This window comes from Pristiophorus japonicus, chromosome 8, assembly GCF_044704955.1.
Source record: "Pristiophorus japonicus isolate sPriJap1 chromosome 8, sPriJap1.hap1, whole genome shotgun sequence".
Lineage (NCBI taxonomy): Eukaryota > Metazoa > Chordata > Chondrichthyes > Pristiophoridae > Pristiophorus > Pristiophorus japonicus.
In genome coordinates, this window is record NC_091984.1 from 128635421 (window position 1) to 128655461 (window position 20041).

Genomic DNA, 20041 nt, shown 5'->3' on the forward strand with positions numbered 1-20041 from the left:
CATCACCCAAATTTTAATTTGATTTGAGTTTCCAAAAGTTTATTCATTAATTTGTGGGTTCGAGTGCCCTTGCCAAAAGAGGGCATTTAATTTTATGTTTTACACAAAATAGTTATAGAACTCTTGATTTAGGTGGCAGGCGAATGAGAGAGCTGTGTTTGGCAAGGCGACTAGGGTCAGGGACCTGCTCGATGGCGGAGGTGCGGGTTGGATGGTGCCAGAAGAACTGGCACGGTGCCTATCCTGGACCGATGTCCGGCTCGTGGCCAATGCCATTGAGTCGCTAGAAATGGCACTGGGCCCTGACTCCACTAGGTGCGTCGAGGAGGCTCAAGTACATGGGGCGATCCCGTCCGAACTGACCCCTATCCGGATGGAATTCTTCATCAGTGCCAAGCCCTGAAACCTCCAGGGAGAGCTGGCGCCTCACAACTTGAGCCTCCTCGGGGAAATCCCCTCCGTGCCTTTCAGTTCTGCACAGAGCGGATTCCTGTACGGGCTGCTCTTGCACACTCTCCACGTTGCCATCCTCGTCTGCCGTCCGGACACGCCATGGCGCACCATCTTGCTGTCCGGAGGAGGCGGGGGTCCCCAATGGAGTGCTCTCTATGCGGGAGTCCTCCTTTTATTTATTGGGGACTTGGCCTGGAGGGTGTTGCGCGGAGCAGTCCAATGCAATAAGTTTGTAAGTCGGTTCACAGACTCCCAGGCCACCTGTAATTTATGTGGTCTGGAGGAGTCCGTGTTCCATGTATATATTCAGTGTGTGAGGTTGCAGCCCCTCTTCCGTTATTTAAAGGGGCTGCACCTCAAATTCTGGTTGCACTTCAGTCCCACACTCCTGATCTTTGGGCATCCGGTGCGGAGGGGAGTGGGCAAGTCCGAGGGCCATTAACCGGTTCAGGCAACGGCCAATTGAGGGGATTGTTCAGCCTGACTGCCTGCCTCTCTTCCGCGGTTACGTTTACGCCAGGGTGTCCCAGGAGATGGAACACACGGTGTACACCGTTACGCTCGCGGCCTTCCTCGAGAGGTGGGCACCAGAGGGACTGGAGTGCATCAGCACCCCTGGCAAACAAATTTTATTTTGTCCGTTTAATGTTCAAAACGTTTTATTTGTTAATTTGTCGGCTCTAGTGCCCCTTTAATAAGGGGGCACTTGATTTAAAGTTCTACTTAAAATAGTTGTAGAGCTGTTGAGCTGTGAGTGGCTTAGCCAGTCACGTGATGTTCACAAGACTCCATAAAACCCCAGGTAGTTCGGGGGATCCATGATGGGGCATGTGGTTGTGAGCCTGGTGGATGAACCGGTAATGTGTAGTGTGATTGTTAAGCCTTTTGCTCATAAACCAGCTAGTTCTTAATAGCAATGTGTTGCTACAAATTCTTAAGCAAAGAATTCATGAAGTAAGTATATTACACACATCTTTAAAGAAGATCAATAAAACATTGTTGGACCTTTACTGCGTATCAGCACAGGAAGTTGCACATATAGGGACTAATAAATTTTGAATTTGGATGAAGAAAATAAAGCTAAGTTAAGTGTGCAGGTTACTTTCAAAATTGAACAGAATTTGTCCCATGAGGATGATTGTGAAAATGACCTGCTGACAAGGCATTGCACTTTGGATGTCGCCACTAACTTGAATTCACAATGAACTTTGGTGTGACATGTAACCCTCTTTAAGATCATTCAGTATTCTCTTAAAACCTACTTATTAAATAGTCGAATGTGTTAATTGTCTTTGCAAGAAAACATTGGAACCCATTTGAGTGCGTCTGAAAGGATTGTTAAACATTTTAGTATCACTTCACAACAAAACGCAAGTTTTTTAAAAGCTTTTAAAATGTATTACAATGGAAGAAACTGAAAGAAGTTTCTGTGGGCGTGGCTTAGTTTGACAGATTTTGTGGGCATATCTTCCCTTACGCATAGGTTGTACGCTGCGCTCCTGGCCTCCCTGATGTAATATGCTGTGCACAACTCTGCAGTGCTGAACAGTAAATCTCCATTCTGGACCTCGGAAAAGGTATGTTTGTACTCTTTTCGTAGGTCGGTAGAGTACTCCGGAGCTACGCCAGCGACCGCAACTTGTGGGCCAATATTTTTTCCAGTTTCCGTTACCATCTTACCTAATTTTGTTTTCAATATTCAAAGACAGCATACCATGCACACAGTTATTTGATCACCTTGTTACCAGTTTTAGGTAGATAGTTTTCAAAGTGTGGGTTGCGTACAGCTCCCTGCCTTTCTTATGTTCTGTTGTCAAATTGTACTTTTCCAACATAAGTACCATGCTTTGACATCTTGGGGTTTCACAAAGTGGCTTTTGCATAATTGTCTCCATGTTTATTTATGATCATTCAACAGAATTTCTTTCATACGCACATACTGGTACAACTTTTCGCACCCAAATCCTACTGCTATAAGTTCTACCTTTGCATATACTTGCATTGAGTTGGTATAAATGTGAATGAGGAACACACTTTGTTTTTTTCTCATACAGTAATACTGCGCTCAATACTCAACTGGAAGCTTGAATGCTAATCCTCCATCCATCCATCGTAGGCGGTCCCTCGTATCGAGGATGACTTGCTTCCACGCTAAAAAGGGTTGAGTTCACAAGTGTTTCAATAAAGGACCTAATATTCCAGGTCCCGAACTATATGTTGAAGGGTGGAAAATGCCTGTGCGTGGATTTTTTTAACGTGTGGTGGCCGTTGCACATCACGGTCTTGGTCCAGTGGCAAGGATTAACAAAGATGACTGGAGACCAGCTCTGCTGCACAGACTTAGTGTGACACATATCGCAGTGTGGGCTGGTCCGTGCTGCCCCTGGGCCTGCGCCTCTTCTGGGTCCCGATGCAGTTGTATATCTATCATGCCTCATTTTTTAAAAAGGCTGCATTTGCTTTGAAGTCTGTTTGCGCCCTCACTGGTCACATCATAGTATTTTAGAACCGGGTTGCCATCGCCAAACATTGCAGCTCTTGAAAGCTCCCATTGTTTCTTGTCGCCCAAGGCTATGCTATTTATTTTTCAAGTAGCTTTGTTAGTGGCTTTCTGTCATCAGACAAGTTAGGACGTTTTATTCAATGCTTTGAACTGTCAGCTGTGGCTCAGTGGGTAGGACTCTTGCCTCTGAATGAGAAGGTTGTGGGTTCAAGTCCCCCTCTAGAAACTTGTAGCACAAAAATCTCGGCTGACACTCCAGTGCAGTACTGAGGGAGCACTGCACTGTTGGCGGTGCTGTCTTTCGGATGAGATGTTGGCAGTGCCATCCTTTGGATGAGATGTTAAATTGAGGTCTGATCTATTCCCCAAGTGGACTTAAAAGATCCTGTGGCATTATTTTAAAGATGAGCAGCGGAGTGATCTTTGGTGTCCTGGCCAATATTTATCTCTCAATCAACATAACAAAAAACAGATTGTCTGGTCATTGTCACATTGCTGTTTGTGGGAGCTTGCTGTGCGCGGCTATGTTTCCCACATTACAACAGTGACTACACTCCAAAAGTACTTCATTGGCTGTAAAGCGCTTTGAGACGTCCGATGGATGTGAAGTCTTTCTTTCAACTTTTACCTTGAGTCCTTCTGTTGTGACTCTGTCCCCGCCCCTGTATAACAGATTGACTGACTTGTCTTTTTGAACTTGCGCTTAATCCCATTTAGTTTTCATTTGTTTTTCTAACCTTTGGTTTCTGTTTATGTGCCAGCCTTGGCTCAGTTGCAACCCTCTCACCTCTGAGTTGGAAGGCCATGGAGACTTGAGCACCTCATTTTGGCTGATACTCCAGTTCAGTACTGAATGGGTGTCAGTCTCCGAGCCTCATTGTCAGAGGTGCTGTCTTTCACACAGACATTAAACCATGGCCCTGTCTGCCCTGTCAGGTATACAGAACAGCTGCTGTGTTTCCCTACATTACACAAAAGTATTTAATTGGATGTGAGGCGCTTTGGGACATCCCAAGGTCATGAACGGCACTATATACATGCAACTTATTTCTGACTTTAAATCATCTTTAACAACCTCCCCTGTTTGATATAATCCAACATCTGTTGGAAAAGTTCTGGAGTTGTAATAATCCCATCACTGTTAGGCACGACTTAATGTTACAACTTTGACGCGTCTTTATTCAACTGTAGATGGACAGTGTTATCTATTTGGGTTAAAATTCTGGTCGGAGGCTTCCGTCAGACGAACGCCTCCGACCCAAAACTTCTCTATGAAAGTACTTGGTGGTCCCGGAGGTGCCTTGGATTCCGGTCGGAGGCCTTCTCTTCCTGCGCTTCGCAGCGCGTCCACGTCTTGGAGATACGACGCAGAAGCTGGAGTCACGTGGGCCTGGACAACCAATCACGGTGCAGTATTCTCATTGACAGTAATGGCAACTCCGTATCTCTGAGTTCCTATTACTATCACTGAGAACAAAACCCTAAAACATCCAAACACAACATAACATTTTTTTTAAAACACCTCACATATTTAAAATTAATTGAAATTAAAGTTAATTAAATGTTTTAGAAAAAAATATATTTTTTGAATTTTTTAAATTTAGCGGAAAGGGCTTTTAACATAAAAATGCGTTTTAAAATTTTATTTTTATATGTTTTAAAAATCTTACGCTGGTAAAAGTAAGCTATGCACCTGCTTTTACCAGGCGCAAGAGTTTGAAAGACATTCGCTGGGCAAATAACCCAATCTCTGCCCACGTGAATATCCTTCCTGTGGGGATGCGGAAGATCTGTCATATCTTGACAAATCAGAAAAGCCAGTTTTCGGCGCATGTGCATGGTGTGCCAAAAACTGGCTTTGCGAGGCCTAGCCGGGTCTGTACATATTCCATATGGACCCGAGAAGGCCAGGAGTTCAGGGCCATATCTGTGAATGTACTTAAATCTTCAGGGAAAAGGCATATTTTCAGCTTTTCATTTTTTGGCTTGGCTATTGCCATCATATTGCGAACGCACTACCTGGCTCTTTACAGCATGAAGTTGGGTAGAGCTGCAGAACACCAAAGGGCAAAAAACATTTGGGAGTTGTGTACAGACCTCCAAACAGTAGTAGTGATGTTGGGGAGGACATCAAACAGGAAATTAGGGGTGCATGCAATAAAGGTGCAGCAGTTATCATGGGTGACTTTAATATGCATATAGATTGGGCTAACAAAACTGGAAGCAATACGGTGGAGGAGGATTTCCTGGAGTGCATAAGGGATGGTTTTCTAGACCAATATTTCGAGGATCCAACTAGGGGGGAGGCCATCTTAGACTGGGTGTTGTGTAATGAGAGAGGATTAATTAGCAATCTCGTTGTGCGAGGCCCCTTGGGGAAGGGTGACCATAATATGGTGGAATTCTACATTAGGATGGAGAATGAAACAGTTAATTCAGAGACCATGGTCCAGAACTTAAACAAGGGTAACTTTGAAGGTATGAGGCATGAATGGGCTAGGATAGATTGGCGAATGATACTTAAGGGGTTGACAGTGGATGGGCAATGGCAGACATTTAGAGACCGCATGGATGAACTACAACAATTGTACATCCCTGTCTGGCGTAAAAATAAAAAAGGGAAGGTAGCTCAACCGTGGCTATCAAGGGAAATCAGGGATATAATTAAAGCCAAGGAAGTAGCATACAAATTGGCCAGAAAAAGCAGCGAACCCGGGGACTGGGAGAAATTTAGAACTCAGCAGAGGAAGACAAAGGGTTTGATTAGGGCAGGGAAAATAGAGTACGAGAGGAAGCTTGCAGGGAACATTAAGATGGACTGCAAAAGCTTCTACAGATATGTAAAGAGAAAGAGGTTAGTAAAGACAAATGTAGGTCCACTGCAGTCAGAATCAGGGGAAGTCATAACGGGGAACAAAGAAATGGCAGACCAATTGAACAAGTACTTTGGTTCGGTATTCACTAAGGAGGACACAAACAACCTTCCGGATATAAAAGGGATCAGAGGGTCTAGTAAGAAGGAGGAACTGAAGGAAATCCTTATTAGTCGGGAAATTGTGTTGGGGAAATTGATGGGATTGAAGGCCGATAATCCCCGGGGCCTGATGGTCTGCATCTCAGAGTACTTAAGGAGGTGGCCTTGGAAATAGCGAATGCATTAACAGTCATTTTCCAACATTCCACAGACTCTGGATCAGTTCCGATGGAGTGGAGGGTAGCCAATGTAACCCCACTTTTTAAAAAAGGAGGGAGAGAGATAACAGGGAATTATAGACCGGTCAGCCTGACATCTGTAGTGGGTAAAATGACGGAATCAATTATTAAGGATATCATAGCAACGCATTTGGAAAGAGGTGACATTATAGGTCCAAGTCAGCATGGATTTGTGAAAGGGAAATCATGCTTGACAAATCTTCTGGGATTTTTTGAGGATGTTTCCAGTAGAGTGGACAAGGGAGAACCAGTTGATGTGGTGTATTTGAACTTTCAGAAGGCTTTCGACAAGGTCCCACACAAGAGATTAATGTGCAAAGTTAAAGCACATGGGATTGGGGGTAGTGTGCTGATGTGGATTGAGAACTGGTTGGCAGACAGGAAGCAAAGAGTCGGAGTAAATGGGTACTTTTCAGAATGGCATGCAGTGACTCGTGAGGTACCGCAAGGTTCTGTGCTGGGGCCCCAGCTGTTTACATTATACATTAATGATTTAGACGAGGGGATTAAATGTAGTATCCCCAAATTTGCGGATGATACCTAAGTTGGGTGGCATTGTGAACTGCGAGGACGATGCTATGAGGCTGCAGAGTGACTTGGATAGGTTAGGTGAGTGGGCAAATGCATGGCAGATGAAGTATAATGTGGATAAATGTGAGCTTATCCACTTTGGTGGTAAAAACAGAGAGACAGACTATTATCTGAATGGTGACAGATTAGGAAAAGGGGGGATGCAACGAGACCTGGGTGTCATGGTACATCAGTCATTGAAGGTTGGCATGCAGGTACAGCAGGCGGTTAAGAAAGCAAATGGCATGTTGGCCTTCATAGCGAGGGGATTTGAGTACAGGGGTAGGGAGGTGTTACTGCAGTTGTACAGGGCCTTGGTGAGGCCACACCTGGAGTATTGTGTACAGTTTTGGTCTCCTAACTTGAGGAAGGACATTCTTGCTATTGAGGGAGTGCAGCGAAGGTTCACCAGACTGATTCCCAGGATGGCGGGACTGACATATCAAGAAAGACTGGATCAATTGGGCTTGTATTCACTGGAGAGGGGATCTCATAGAAACGTTTAAAATTCTGACGGGTTTAGACAGGTTAGATGCAGGAAGAATGTTCCCAATATTGGGGAAGTCCAGAACCAGGGGTCACAGTCTAATAATAAGGGGTAAGCCATTTAGGACCGAGATTAGGAGAAACTTCTTCACCCAGAGAGTGGTGAACCTGTGGAATTCTCTACCACAGAAAGTTGTTGAGGCCAATTCAATAAATATATTCAAAAAGGAGTTTGATGTAGTCCTTACTACTGGGGGGATCAAGGGGTATGGCGAGAAAGCAGGAATGGGGTACTGAAGTTGCATGTTCAGCCATGAACTCATTGAATGGCGGTGCAGGCTCGAAGGATAGAATGGCCTACTCCTGCACCTATTTTCTATGTTTCTATGTTTCTAAGTTTCTCCATTCGGTCTAGCTCCTCACAATGTTATCATGAAGTGCAGCTGTCACTTCCTTTTGGTGCATGTATGACTGAGCTTCTAGCTTGAGTCGCTGCTCTTCTTTCCTGCCATGTATCCTAAGCCTTTGCACTTCTCTGTCACTTTTTAGACATTCATTGTCAGTGACTACATCAATTTCTTTTTTGCGCAACCTTAACTGTTCAAACAGACTTGCTGTTATAGAATTTGAAATTCTAGATTTTGGTGTTTGTTTTAATATTAATACAATTGACATTTTCCCATTGATTTGGTATGCCATAGTACATCACCAGCTTTGCATTGACTTTCCTAAATTCTGTTTTGACGTTGAGATTATTACTCAGTTAAATTTCAAGTGTGAAATGGCCCCTTGTTGACAATGAAGAGGAAATCAGTCAATATCATTCGAAAAGCAATGGCAATCTGGGCAATGTCATCTCTCAACATACTAGGATGTGAGTAATCCAATATCACACTGTACAGAATAACCGTAGGACAAATATCGGTGTGCAATCTAGTTTAAGAGAAAAGCTGATGTCATGGATCAGACAGAGAGTGCTAACCTTGTAATCCAATTAGCCGTCCGTGTAAAATTAACTTGGAATTATCATCCTATCCCGACTTTTATTTTCTGATCTGCAAACCCCACTTGTTCCCTGTCATTATAGATAAAGCTGTAACAATCACAAACCTGTGAACAGTTTCATTCAACTATCATGAGCTCTATTTACAGAGAGCTTTCCTTTGTCAATCACCATCCATTGTTCCCTGAGGGAAGGCAAACATGAATGGACACCTGGTGGGGATGGGATTGGTTAGCTGTTATCGCGCACCAACCCCTACCCCTCCACCACCCCCCGCCGATGCTGAATAGTCGGTTAACACTAATTCTCAAATCCCTTAAGGGCTTTGCCTCCTCCAGCCCTATAGCTATTTTGTGTAAAACAATAAGTCAGGCGCCCCCGACTAGAGGGGCACTAAACTCGACAAATTAAATAAATTAACTTTTACATTAGTGGTTCAAATTAAAATTTGGTTGCCGGGGGTGATGATGCACTCCAGTCCCTCCGGCGCCCACCTCTCGTGGAAGGCCACGAGCGTACCGGTGGACATTGCGTGCTCCATCTCCAGGGACACCCTGGCTCAAACATAACCGCGGAAGAGAGGCAGGCAGTCGGGATGAATGACTCCCTCGTCCACCCGCTGCCTGGACCGGTTAATGGCCACCTTGGCCATGCCCAGGAGCAGGCCTACAAAGAAGCCTTCCGACCCGTCCGCTCTCCTCCACATAGGGTGTCTAAAGATCAGGAGCATGGGACTGAAGTGCAACCAGAATTTGAGGAGCAGCCCCTTTAAATATTGGAACAGGGGCTGCAACCTGACACACTCCACATAAATATAGAACACGGCCTCCTCCAGACTGCAGAAATTGCAGGCAGCCTGGGAATCCGTGAACCGACTTAAAAACCGATTGCACGGGACTGCCCCGCGCAGCACCCTCCAGGCCAAGTCCCCAATAAATAAAGGGAGGACGCCTGTGTAGAGTGTACTCCATTGGGGACTCTCGCTTCCTCCGGACAACAAGATGGTGCACCATTGCGTGTCCGAATGGCAGACAAGGATGGCAAGAGCAGCCCGTATAGGATTCCCCTCCATGCAGAACTGAAAGGATGGGAGGCGATTTCCTGGAGGAGGCTCAAGTTGTGAGGCCTCCAGCCCTGCAACCTCAGGGGACTTTGCATTCCTTCAAATCTGGCCTCTTACGCATCCCCGACTTTCTTCATTCCACCATTGGAGGCCATGCCTTCAGTTCTCTAGGCCTTTAAGCACTTGAATTCTCTCCTTAAGCCTCTCCACATCTCTCTCCTTTAAGACCTTTCCTAAAATCCATCTTTTTCAATCAAGCTTTTAGTCACCCCTCCTAAAATCTCCTTCTGTGACTCGGTGACAATATTTTTGTCCAGTTGCACTTCAGTGAGACGTTTTCCTACGTTACAGGTGCCATATAATGCAGTTGTTATTGGGGACTTGGCCTGGAGGGTGCTGCGCGGGGCAGTCCCGTGCAATTGGTTTTTAAGTCGGTTCACGGATTCCCAGGCTGCCTGCAATTTCTGCAGTCTGGAGGAGGCCGTGTTCTATATTTATGTGGAGTGTGTCAGGTTGCAGCCCCTGTTTCAATATTTAAAGGGGCTGCTCCTCAAATTCTGGTTGCACTTCAGTCCCATGCTCCTGATCTTTAGACACCCTATGTGGAGGAGAGCGGACGGGTCGGAAGGCTTCTTTGTAGGCCTGCTCCTGGGCATGGCCAAGGTGGCCATTAACCGGTCCAGGCAGCGGGTGGACGAGGGAGTCATTCATCCCGACTGCCTGCCTCTCTTCCGCGGTTATGTTTGAGCCAGGGTGTCCCTGGAGATGGAGCACGCAATGTCCACCGGTACGCTCGTGGCCTTCCACGAGAGGTGGGCGCCGGAGGGACTGGAGTGCATCATCACCCCCGGCAACCAAATTTTAATTTGAACCACTAATGTAAAAGTTAATTTATTTAATTTGTCGAGTTTAGTGCCCCTCTAGTCGGGGGCGCCTGACTTATTGTTTTACTTATTGCTCTGCTACCTCTCCCAAATTTAAACCTGGATTAGCAGCTGTAATACATAGTGCTTTTCTTGGGCTGGAGCACAGTACGACACGAAGAACTGCCGAACTGGCCACAAGCTGCAACATTTATTTGTTTTCCTGGGCATGAAAGTGTCTTGGCCCTGCCAAAAGAGCCTGGCTGACATGCCAATGAGGGCAAACTTGTTCTCTGGTGGGTCTGCAATTAGTTCCATCGCAGCTTCCAAACAAAGACAGTTGATGAGTGAGTGTAAAATGGTCATTAATATTATATGATGATTTTGTAGATTTTAACACCCAATTTTCCAAAAGAAAAGAAAGACTTGCATTTATTTAGTGCCTTTTATGACCACCGGATGTCTCAAAGTGCTATCTAGCCATTGAAGTACTTTTGGAGTCGAGTGACTGTTGTAATGTGAGAAACGCAGCAGCCAATTTGCGCACAGTAAGCTCCCACAAACAGCAATGTGATAATGACCAGATAATCTGTTTTTTTTTATGTTGATTGAGAGATAAATATTGGCCAGGACAACTCCCCTGCTCTTCTTAGAAATATTACCATGGGATCTTTAACATCCAGTTTTAACAGGCCTCAGTTATAACGTCTCATCTGAAAGATGGCACCTCCATCAATGCAACACTCCCTTTGCACTGCACTGGAGTGTCAGTCCCGATTTATTTGTGCTCAAGTCCCTGGAGTGGGACTTGAAACCACAACCTTCTATAATTTGGAGGCGAGAGTGGTACCCACTGAACCACAGCTGACAAGTTCCAGAGTGATATATTTGTATGGTTGGGACCAGCCAGCTTTCACACCGAGTGCCTGACAACCTGAGACTACTGAAATAAAAACAGAAAATGCTGGAAACATTCTGCAGGTCAGGCAGCATCTGTGGAGAGAGAAACAGAGTCAATGTTTCAGGTTAATGACCTTTCAAAGATGCAAGTGTAGAGGCAGGGAAAGAGGAGAGGGGAGGAAAGAACAAACGGGAAGGTCTGTGATAGGGTGGAAGGCAGGAGAGATTAAATGACTATAGTGATGATTGTGCAAGGCAAAAGGAGATGGTAATGGGACAAGTAAAGAAACACAAGATGGATCTAGAGGAGGTGTAAATGGGAATAGCAGAATCAACGGCTGGCATCCAATAGAATGGGGGCAGAGGTTATGATCTGAAATTGTTGAACTCGATGTTGAGTCCAGAAGGCTGTCAAGTGCCTAATCGAAAGATTAGATGCTGTTCCTCAATGTTGCTTCATTGCAACATTGTAGGAGACTGTGGATGGAGAGATCGGAGTGGGAGTGGAATGGGGAATTAAAGGGACAGTCGACCAGAAGCTCGGGGTCACCCTTACGGATTGGACGGAGGTGCTCCGCAAAGTGGTCACCTAATCTGCATTTGGTCTCCCCAATGTAGAGGAGACTGCATCGTGAGCTGAGAATACAGTGTACTAAATTGCAAGAAGTACAAGTAAATTGTTGTTTCACCTGGAAGGAGTGTTTGGGGACCCGGACGGTGGGAAAGATGTTGTAAAAGGGCTAGTGTTGCATCTCCTGTGGTTGAATGGGAAGGTACGATCAGGAGGGAAGGGCTTGTTGGAGTGATTGAGGAGAGGACCAGGGTGTTGCGAAGGGAATGGTCCCTTTGGAATGCTGAAAGAGAGGGGAGGGGAAGATGTGTTTGGTGGTGGGATCACATTAGATGTGCTGGAAATAATGGAGGATCTTCCATTGACTGTGGAGGCTGGTAGGGTGGAAGATGACGACAAGGGGTACCCTATCATGGTTCTGGAAGGGAGGGGAAGGGATGAGAGCAGAAGTGCAAGAAATGGAATGGACACGGTCGAGGGCCATGTCAATCACGGTAGAGGGGAATCTTCGGTTGAGGAAAAAGGAAGATATATTGGAAGCACTGAAGCCACTGAATATGACTATTTTTGACATGAGGATTTAAAGAGGATTTGAGTGTAAGAGTAAAGACATCTTACTGCAATTATATAGGGCCCTGGTGAGACCACACCTGGAGTATTGTACACCATTTTGGTATCTTTACCTAAGGAAGGATTTACTTGCCATGAAGGGAGTGCAACAAAGGTTTACCAGACTGATTCCTGGGATGGGGGGATTATCCTATGAGGAGGGATTAAGTAGACAAGGCCTATATTCTCCAAAGTTTAGAAGAATGAGAGGCAATCTCATTGAAATATCCAACATTTTTACAGGACTTGACGGGTTAGATTCAGGGAGGATGTTTCCTCTGGCTGAGAAGTCTAGAACCAGGGGTCACAGTCTCAGAATTAGGGGTTGGCCATTTAGGACTGAGATGAGGAGAAACTCTTCACTCAGAGGGTGGTGAATCTTTGGAATTCTCTACTCCAGAGGGCTGTGGAAGCTCAGTCATTGAGTCTATTCAAGACAGAGATCGATAGATTTTTGGATATTAAAGGAATCAAGTGATATGAGGATAGTGCAGGAAAGTGGAGTTGAGGTGGATCAGCCATGATCTCACTGAATGGCAGAACAGGCTCGAGGGGCGGAATGGCCTACTCCTGCTCCTATTTCTTATATTCTTATGACACAGCTTACTGTGATCAATTTAAAGTGGTACCCTCACAAATCTTACAATTTTAAATGAAAAGTCCCTGTGACCTTAAATAGGACTGAGTTTTGATTGTCACAGGGAGGGGGAGCTAGTTGGTAGAATTCTCCCTCAAAGCACATGAGTCCACAATTGAGCAGATTGTACACGGTCAATGGAAGCAGCAGCTGGATGCCTGAGTGGCCTTATCTTGTGTGCATTACTATTGCTTCAGACAGTGGGCTGAATCTTAACTCTCATAAACGAGTGGCTTGGGGTCGGGTCAAAGGTTAAAATGCAAAGAATCTGGAACAGGAACCCAAACCACCTCAAAACCACGTCGATTTTAATGGAGGTGGGACGAGGGGCGTGTGACCAATCCTCACGCGGGAACCAGTTTTGTCATTTAAATATTAAAATGAGGCTACCTGCCTTCATTTTAACAGACATTCTATTTTTAACTCTTATCGGCCGGGTTTCCCAGGCCCTGGGAAACCGACAGTTCAACAACGAGGCGTGAAGGGGTGAATCCATGAGGTAAGTGCCTTTACAGCGCTGCTTGTGAGCCAGGAGGAGGGAGAGTGTTTCCTCCAGGTCCAGCAAACTACCCAATAAACCCCCGCAGGACTGCAATCTGTCCGCTCCCCCCTCCACTCCTCACCATCAGACAAAATTCTTTCAGGGCTTGACAGGGTAGATGCAGGGAGGATGTTTCCCATGGCTGGGGAGTCTAGAACTAGGGGTCACTGTCTCAAAATAAGGGGCCGGCCATTTAGGACTGAGATGAGGAGGAACTTCTTCACTCAGAGGCTGGTGAATCTTTGGAATTCTCTACCCCTGAGGGCTGTGGATGCTTAGTCATTGAGTATATTGAAGATGGAGATCGATAGATTTTTGAATATTAAGGGAATCAAGGGATATGGGGATAGTGCAGGAAAGTGGAGTTGAGGTAGAAGTTCAGCCATGATCTTCTTGAATGGCAGAACAGGCTTGAGGAGCCAAATGGCCTACTCCTGCTCCTATTTTTTATGTTCTTATGTACCAGCAGTCCTCTCGTACCTCATCCAAATGGATTTTTTTGTTTGTGAGCCTAGAGAGCGCAGTGTCTGCAGGCATGGGTGACATCACAGACAAGACCCACACTTGCCCTAATAATCTGATGACCACATAAGCACACTTCACACTGGGGGAGGCTGTGTCATCACTGGATAGCGAACAGTTAGATTGGACATTACTTATCCCTCAAACCCCCTCGACCATTAGTCTTTCTCTCAGTGATTTAACATGTCTGACTTTTAAGAAACTTATTTTAAAAAATTGCTGCTATTAACTCTAGATTGTAATTTCATTTATTGTCACAGAAATAGCTCCTACCCATTAATTATTGCTGATTTACACCTTGCACAAAACTGTTGGCGATCTCTGCAGTTTTTGTAGTTCCTTCCATTTTTGCGAATGGTAATTTAATTTGAATTCGCCACATGAAGAATCAATGGCATTCGCGTTGAATGCTTTCTCGGTGTGTTTTGGAGTTCAACACTTTCCGCATTGTTCCAACTATACTTACATTGAATTCAGACTTTTCTCTACATCTCTGTCTCTAAGTAACTAACTCTCTCTCTCTCTCTCTCTCTCCCGCTCTCCCTCACACATTATCTGCGGACAGATATTGATGGTCGATTGGTGAACTTGCTGTGCTACTTGTCAGCATCTTGATGAATGTTGTACGCTAAAGGTCACAGTTGTACTGTTAAATTGTGGAACAAACCTTTCATAATAGGGTTGGACAGCTGCGGGCTCAGGCACGGCTCCAGTGCAACACTGATTATACCCCAGGTGCAAGATTGGTATTGTACAGGGTTCCAATGTAAAATTACTTTTGTTTCGAACAAGGACAGAACAGAACTGGTTTAAATCGACTTCTAGAAAAGCCTGTTGTTTCCCCTCAGTGATGTTGATAGCGTTAGAAAAGGATGAATTTCAGGACCAAGGATAGGCACACACAAATAAATAAACTAGGTGGAGAAATATTGAGTTAAAAGAAGTATTGAAACAGATTGGCCTAGCAATTTGGTTCCGTAGCAACATTGTATTGGGGCCAAACTGGCTTCCAAACAGCACATGCACATTTCTGGTATGTGGCATGCCAGACGCTACCTTGGTGAGGGCAGGAGGGCAGCCATTAGGAAGGTGTGCTGGAAGAATAGTAAGTTGGCAGAACATGGTGTCAATCAGTGTGCAGTATTCGTCGCATATTCGTCGTTGTCGCTGAAGCTAATGCCCTGGCCTATCTCGCACATGCATTCAGCAGCAGGAAGGACTCCCCAGCTGTGATATTTGAAGGGATCATCACCAACTTTCAGATTTACTTGCTTTTTGATCTGTACCAGCTCTGTGTAAGTTTGTGGAACTCTTTGTAGCTTTCTCGATTTATATAAAGTTGGTGAGGTGTAGGGAGTGCTGCTGCAGGTGGAGAAGGCCTTGCTTCTGAATTCAAGAGTTCTGGTCAGACCACTTGCTCCCAGTCATGGGGCCTTCAGTTGCAGTCCCCCTTGTGTGAATTGTACTGAAGTGATGTATAGCAATTGAAATAGGGCGCATGGTTGAATTCAGTTGGCCAATGAATTGTGAGCTAGAAGCTGATGAAGCAGTTATAGATTGTTTGAATCTCAAAAAGTGTATAGCAATTGAGTGTTAGTTGCATGCAGGTGGTGGGAATTAATTGGGGACGCTCTTGCTCTTGCATATTTGGGAGTGAGCTGGGGCAGGGTTGTAAGCCTATCTTGGGGGGTGCAGAGTAGGTATTGTGTGAATAAAGATAGCTAAAAACTAGGCTTTAGTATTCCCACTGGCTCTATTAGAAAGTAGGGAGAAGGGGAGCAGATTGCTTGCCTGATCTCTCTATTGAGAGAGGGAGAACTACAACCATGACTTCAGCAATTGGAAGAAAATTACATCTATTTGAAAGGAGGGAGATTACTACCACCCAACGATCAATATAAGGTGGGTGTTGGTGCAATTTTTTTTCCAAGACAATTACCTGTTTTGTGAGTATCAAAGTAGGGAAGGTTTCCTACAACTGTGAGACCACACCTAGAGTACTGTATACAGTTCTGGTCTCCTAATTTAAGGAGGGATATATTTGCATTCGAGGCAGTTCAGAGAAGATTCACTAGGTTGGTTCCTGGGATGGAGAGGTTGTCTTATGAAGAAATGTTGGGCCGGTACTCATAGGAGTTTAGAAGAATGAGAGGTGACTTTATTGAAACACAAGATTCTGAGGGGGCATGATGGGATAGATGCTGAGAGGATGTTTCCCCTTATGGCGGAATCTAGAACTAGGGGGCACAGTTTCAGAATAAGGGCTTCCTGTTTAAGACTGAGCTGAGGAGGAATTTCCTCAAGGTTGTGAATCTTTGGAATTCTCTACCCCCCCAGAGAGCTGTAAGGCTGAATCATTGAATATAATCAAGGCTGAGATGGACAGATTCTTGAACTTTAGGGGAGTCCAGGATTATGGGGAACAGAGAGGAATGTAGAGTTGAGGCCAAGGTCAGATCAGCCATGATCGTATTGAATGGTGGAGCAGGTGTGAGGGGCCAAATGGCCTATTCCTGCCCCTTAACCTTGTGTTCACCCATGCAACATCCCAACCCACCCATTGAGCTCTGTTTTGAATAGTGACCCCACCTCTGCAGCCTGCCTTCCTTCCTTCCTGAGCGGAGGGGAGATGGTGCCTCTCCCATCCTGACATCACAGGGGGAGGTTGTTTTTTTTCCTTTTTTCTCAAACCCCCCTGAAAGAAAGGCCACATTAATCTCATGCCTAAAATGTGGGGTCAGTGTAACCTTTAACAGCAATGGTGACTCCATCTTTGCTGGTGATGGGGAAAGCTAGGACATGTGAAGGCACGGCCTATTGCCTTTCACCCTTATTGTAATGTATTATTACATGGTTTGTCATATGGGGCTAGACTTTCCATTATTGTGCAGATTGCCCAAAAATAGGCGTTATTTCCAGTGTTGGCATTTATTATGGGTTTTGAGATCGGCGGATTATCGCCCACTTTCAAACCCCCTAGTTTCCACTTTATAAAATGGGCGACAGCAATATTTTTTTTTCTTCTGTCTTAAAATGTTGCCATCCATAGCAATGGTCTTTTCCCACGTTTTTAGAAGGTCGGAGGGCGGAGGGGGGGGCGGGGAGGCGAGAGGGGAAAGAGAGAGGGACTCAAATCCTACATTTACGGTGTATGTGTTTAGGTTAATAATAATTATAACATCTATCAGGTATGTGTTGCATCAGTATCTGTGACAGTACCTAGCAATGATCTTATGCCATGTCGTGCTGTTACGTTTTGCAGAAGAAGCTTTTGAATAGAGCCAAGCAGCGGCGCATGGGTGGCAGCCCACCACTGACGTGTGAGCTGACCGACATTGAGGAGCGGGCGCTGGCACTAGTTGGGATCTACACCCGGTTGGCCACGCGTGCAGCAGCAGAACCAGATGCCACGTGGGTAAAGTGTACACCATTGCGTGATGTAAAGTCGATAGATGCCACACCCATTCATATCTGTAAAATATATAATTGATGAAAATGTTAGGTAATTAATGATGGGCTCAGGAAAATCATTGTAATGCAGAATTTGTTTAAGTTCATTAAATGTGATGTCTCTGATTATTTTGTTAGCGGTAGTGCTGTTCTCATGCATATGCTGTATGTGGCGTTTGAATCACCCTGTGACCCTAGCATGCCCTTCTCCTCTAATTACCTCATTTATGTTTTGTAGGTCACCCAAGAGTGCAGTCACTGGCAACAGCACCGAGGCAAGATGCGAATCCGGCATCGGCATCTGCAGTGGATCGTGCTTCTGGTGGTGAGGAGCCCTGAATATCGCCCGTTGTGCTGCAGGTTGGCCTCTCCACTGACGACAGTGAGGAGTTGGAGAAGCCTGCAGCAACAAGCTCCAGATCAAGCACACCTATGACATTTCGTGCTCCTGCGGCCATGTCCTCCTCCACCGTGGAGGTAGCAGGTCCTAGCACTTTGCCGCAGGGCACCCCAAGTGTCTCCATGCCGGCGCCGACCCCGCGGAGGTTGGTTCGACGCAGCAGGACTGCTCCACGATCGGCAGATCTTAGGAGGGACATGGTATATTTGTCCAGGAGGAGTGTTGACATAGGTCAGCAGATCCTCCAGACAACGGGGGGCATATCCCAACAGCTGGCCACAATATCCGTGACCATGATGGAGAACATGCGGCGGATGGCGATGGCCTTGCTGGTGATCTCCAGAAACACTGGTGCCAGAGGGCTACCAATGTTTCTGGAATGTGGCACTGAACCCTGTCATGTTTGTAACCTCCACATAACTGTAACCAATATGTAACAACACTGTACACTGTATACAACTGTGAAATACACACCTTGACCACAGGGGGTGAGCTTGTGGGAGACACTCCTCACCTGGTCAGCCAGGTACTTAAAGGGAGGTTCCACGCAGGCTCAGCACTCCTTGGTCCTGGGAATAAAGGTGCAGGTCATGTCGTGACCTTGTCTGTAGTACATGCCTCGTGTGACTTTATAGTACAATGCAGAGACACTGCAAACCCCAAGGTGCCGCACCCCTATTGCCAACGATACATGAGAGCCAGGAGGAAGCTGTTGCTTCTGGCTCGGAGGACGTTCCCGAGTTAATGAATGTTGAGAGGTTTGGGGGAAGGGGAAGGAGGGGCACCTTGTTGTATTTGTATTTGTGTTGTTTGCATTGGAAATGTTAAAAATTTAATAAATGTTATAAATTTGTTGTGGGGTGGGGTTTTGTTTGAGTTATTACTATGAATTAATACAAATGTTATCATTAACATTTTTTTATTTAACATAACATTGTTGCGCATTTTCTCAGATAGCTGTAACATTAAACACTGGTGATTCATTAACATGAAAGGGGATAATTAAACGTGACTTGAATCAACTTTAATTTTAACTCTCAAGACAGGCTGAGAAATTACAGGCCCCATTACAATAACAATTCATATTGTACCTATTGTTCACAAACAATAAATTTACCAAGTAAAACAAATAAAATACATTCAATTCGTCCACAGTATGATAAGATCTTTGTTCAGATTTACAAATCACCTTAAAATAACTCCCGAGTACATCAAAACTCCCCAGAAGTTGAAGCAGCCTTTTATATGAAATGGCATCCATACCGCTGGGTTAAGGTCAGGTGAGGGCGGCTTTTTTTCAGCGTTTGTTTCGGTGAGCGATATTTTCGGCGATATGTGGGCGAGATGCTGAAAGTAACACTCGGCGATATAATGGCCGTTAGTTTCCATTTTTGACGTTTACAGCAAAAAAAAATGGGCCGACGGTATTATTAATTCTCGGCGTTAACTATATGCCGAAAGTAACGCTGGGCAATATCTGGGTGTAAGTTTCTATTTTTTTGCTAAATGGGCGCTATCTGGACGTTATACCTCATCCCAGCGTTAAAATGGACGTTAAGTGGGCAGTCGCAATGCAAAACTGAAGGAAAGTCTAGCCCATGGTTTGGTATGAGCATGTTCCGTTTGCTCTGGCCTAGTACAGCGAGAACATGGACTAACAACTCATTGTGTCTCTGTCCTTCATTTATTCTGCCCACATATATTACACCGATCAGAGAGCGTGGGGTGAAGAGCTACACTGTCTGCAACGTGACCATCGAGCTGTGTGTCAAAGCCATGGCTGGGGTTGTCGACCCTTCAGCCATTGTTGCCTCAAATGCACGGGAAGGCTGTGTTCTTCCTGAGGTCTGAGCAGGTGATGTTCCTGGCCCTAAGGTGTTTAACAGGCAGGACCTTCCTGCAGATGGATCCTCTTGGCCATTGTGCAGATCAAATGTAACCCCAGCGAACTCCTGTTTCTCCCAACTTCGAGGAGCTCTAGGAATTTCTGCTTGGTTGCTTGGATCATTACAAAGTACAGATGGTCTGAGCTGGTGCTGTTCATCAGATCCGCCTATTCTGCTGCTAAGACTCCGACTGTGGGCAAGGGCATAAGCAACTGCGAGCTGCACTGGCTCGAGATGTTCTTCACTGGGCTGCTGAGGGAGTGGAGGGTAACGAGACATTCTGCTCCCTCTCCCAAAGTAGGATTAAGTAGAGGTTGTTCTGTGCTCTTGCCATGAAGATAACCATAGCCAGCCTCTGCATCAACAGCAGC

General features: G+C 45.4%; 1 protein-coding gene across 1 annotated transcript in view; it reads left to right on the plus strand.

The window, feature by feature from the left end:
* Positions 1-20041, plus strand: part of astn1 (astrotactin 1) — a 3463295-nt gene that overhangs the window by 999846 nt on the left and 2443408 nt on the right. The gene's annotated exons all lie outside the window — the stretch shown is intronic.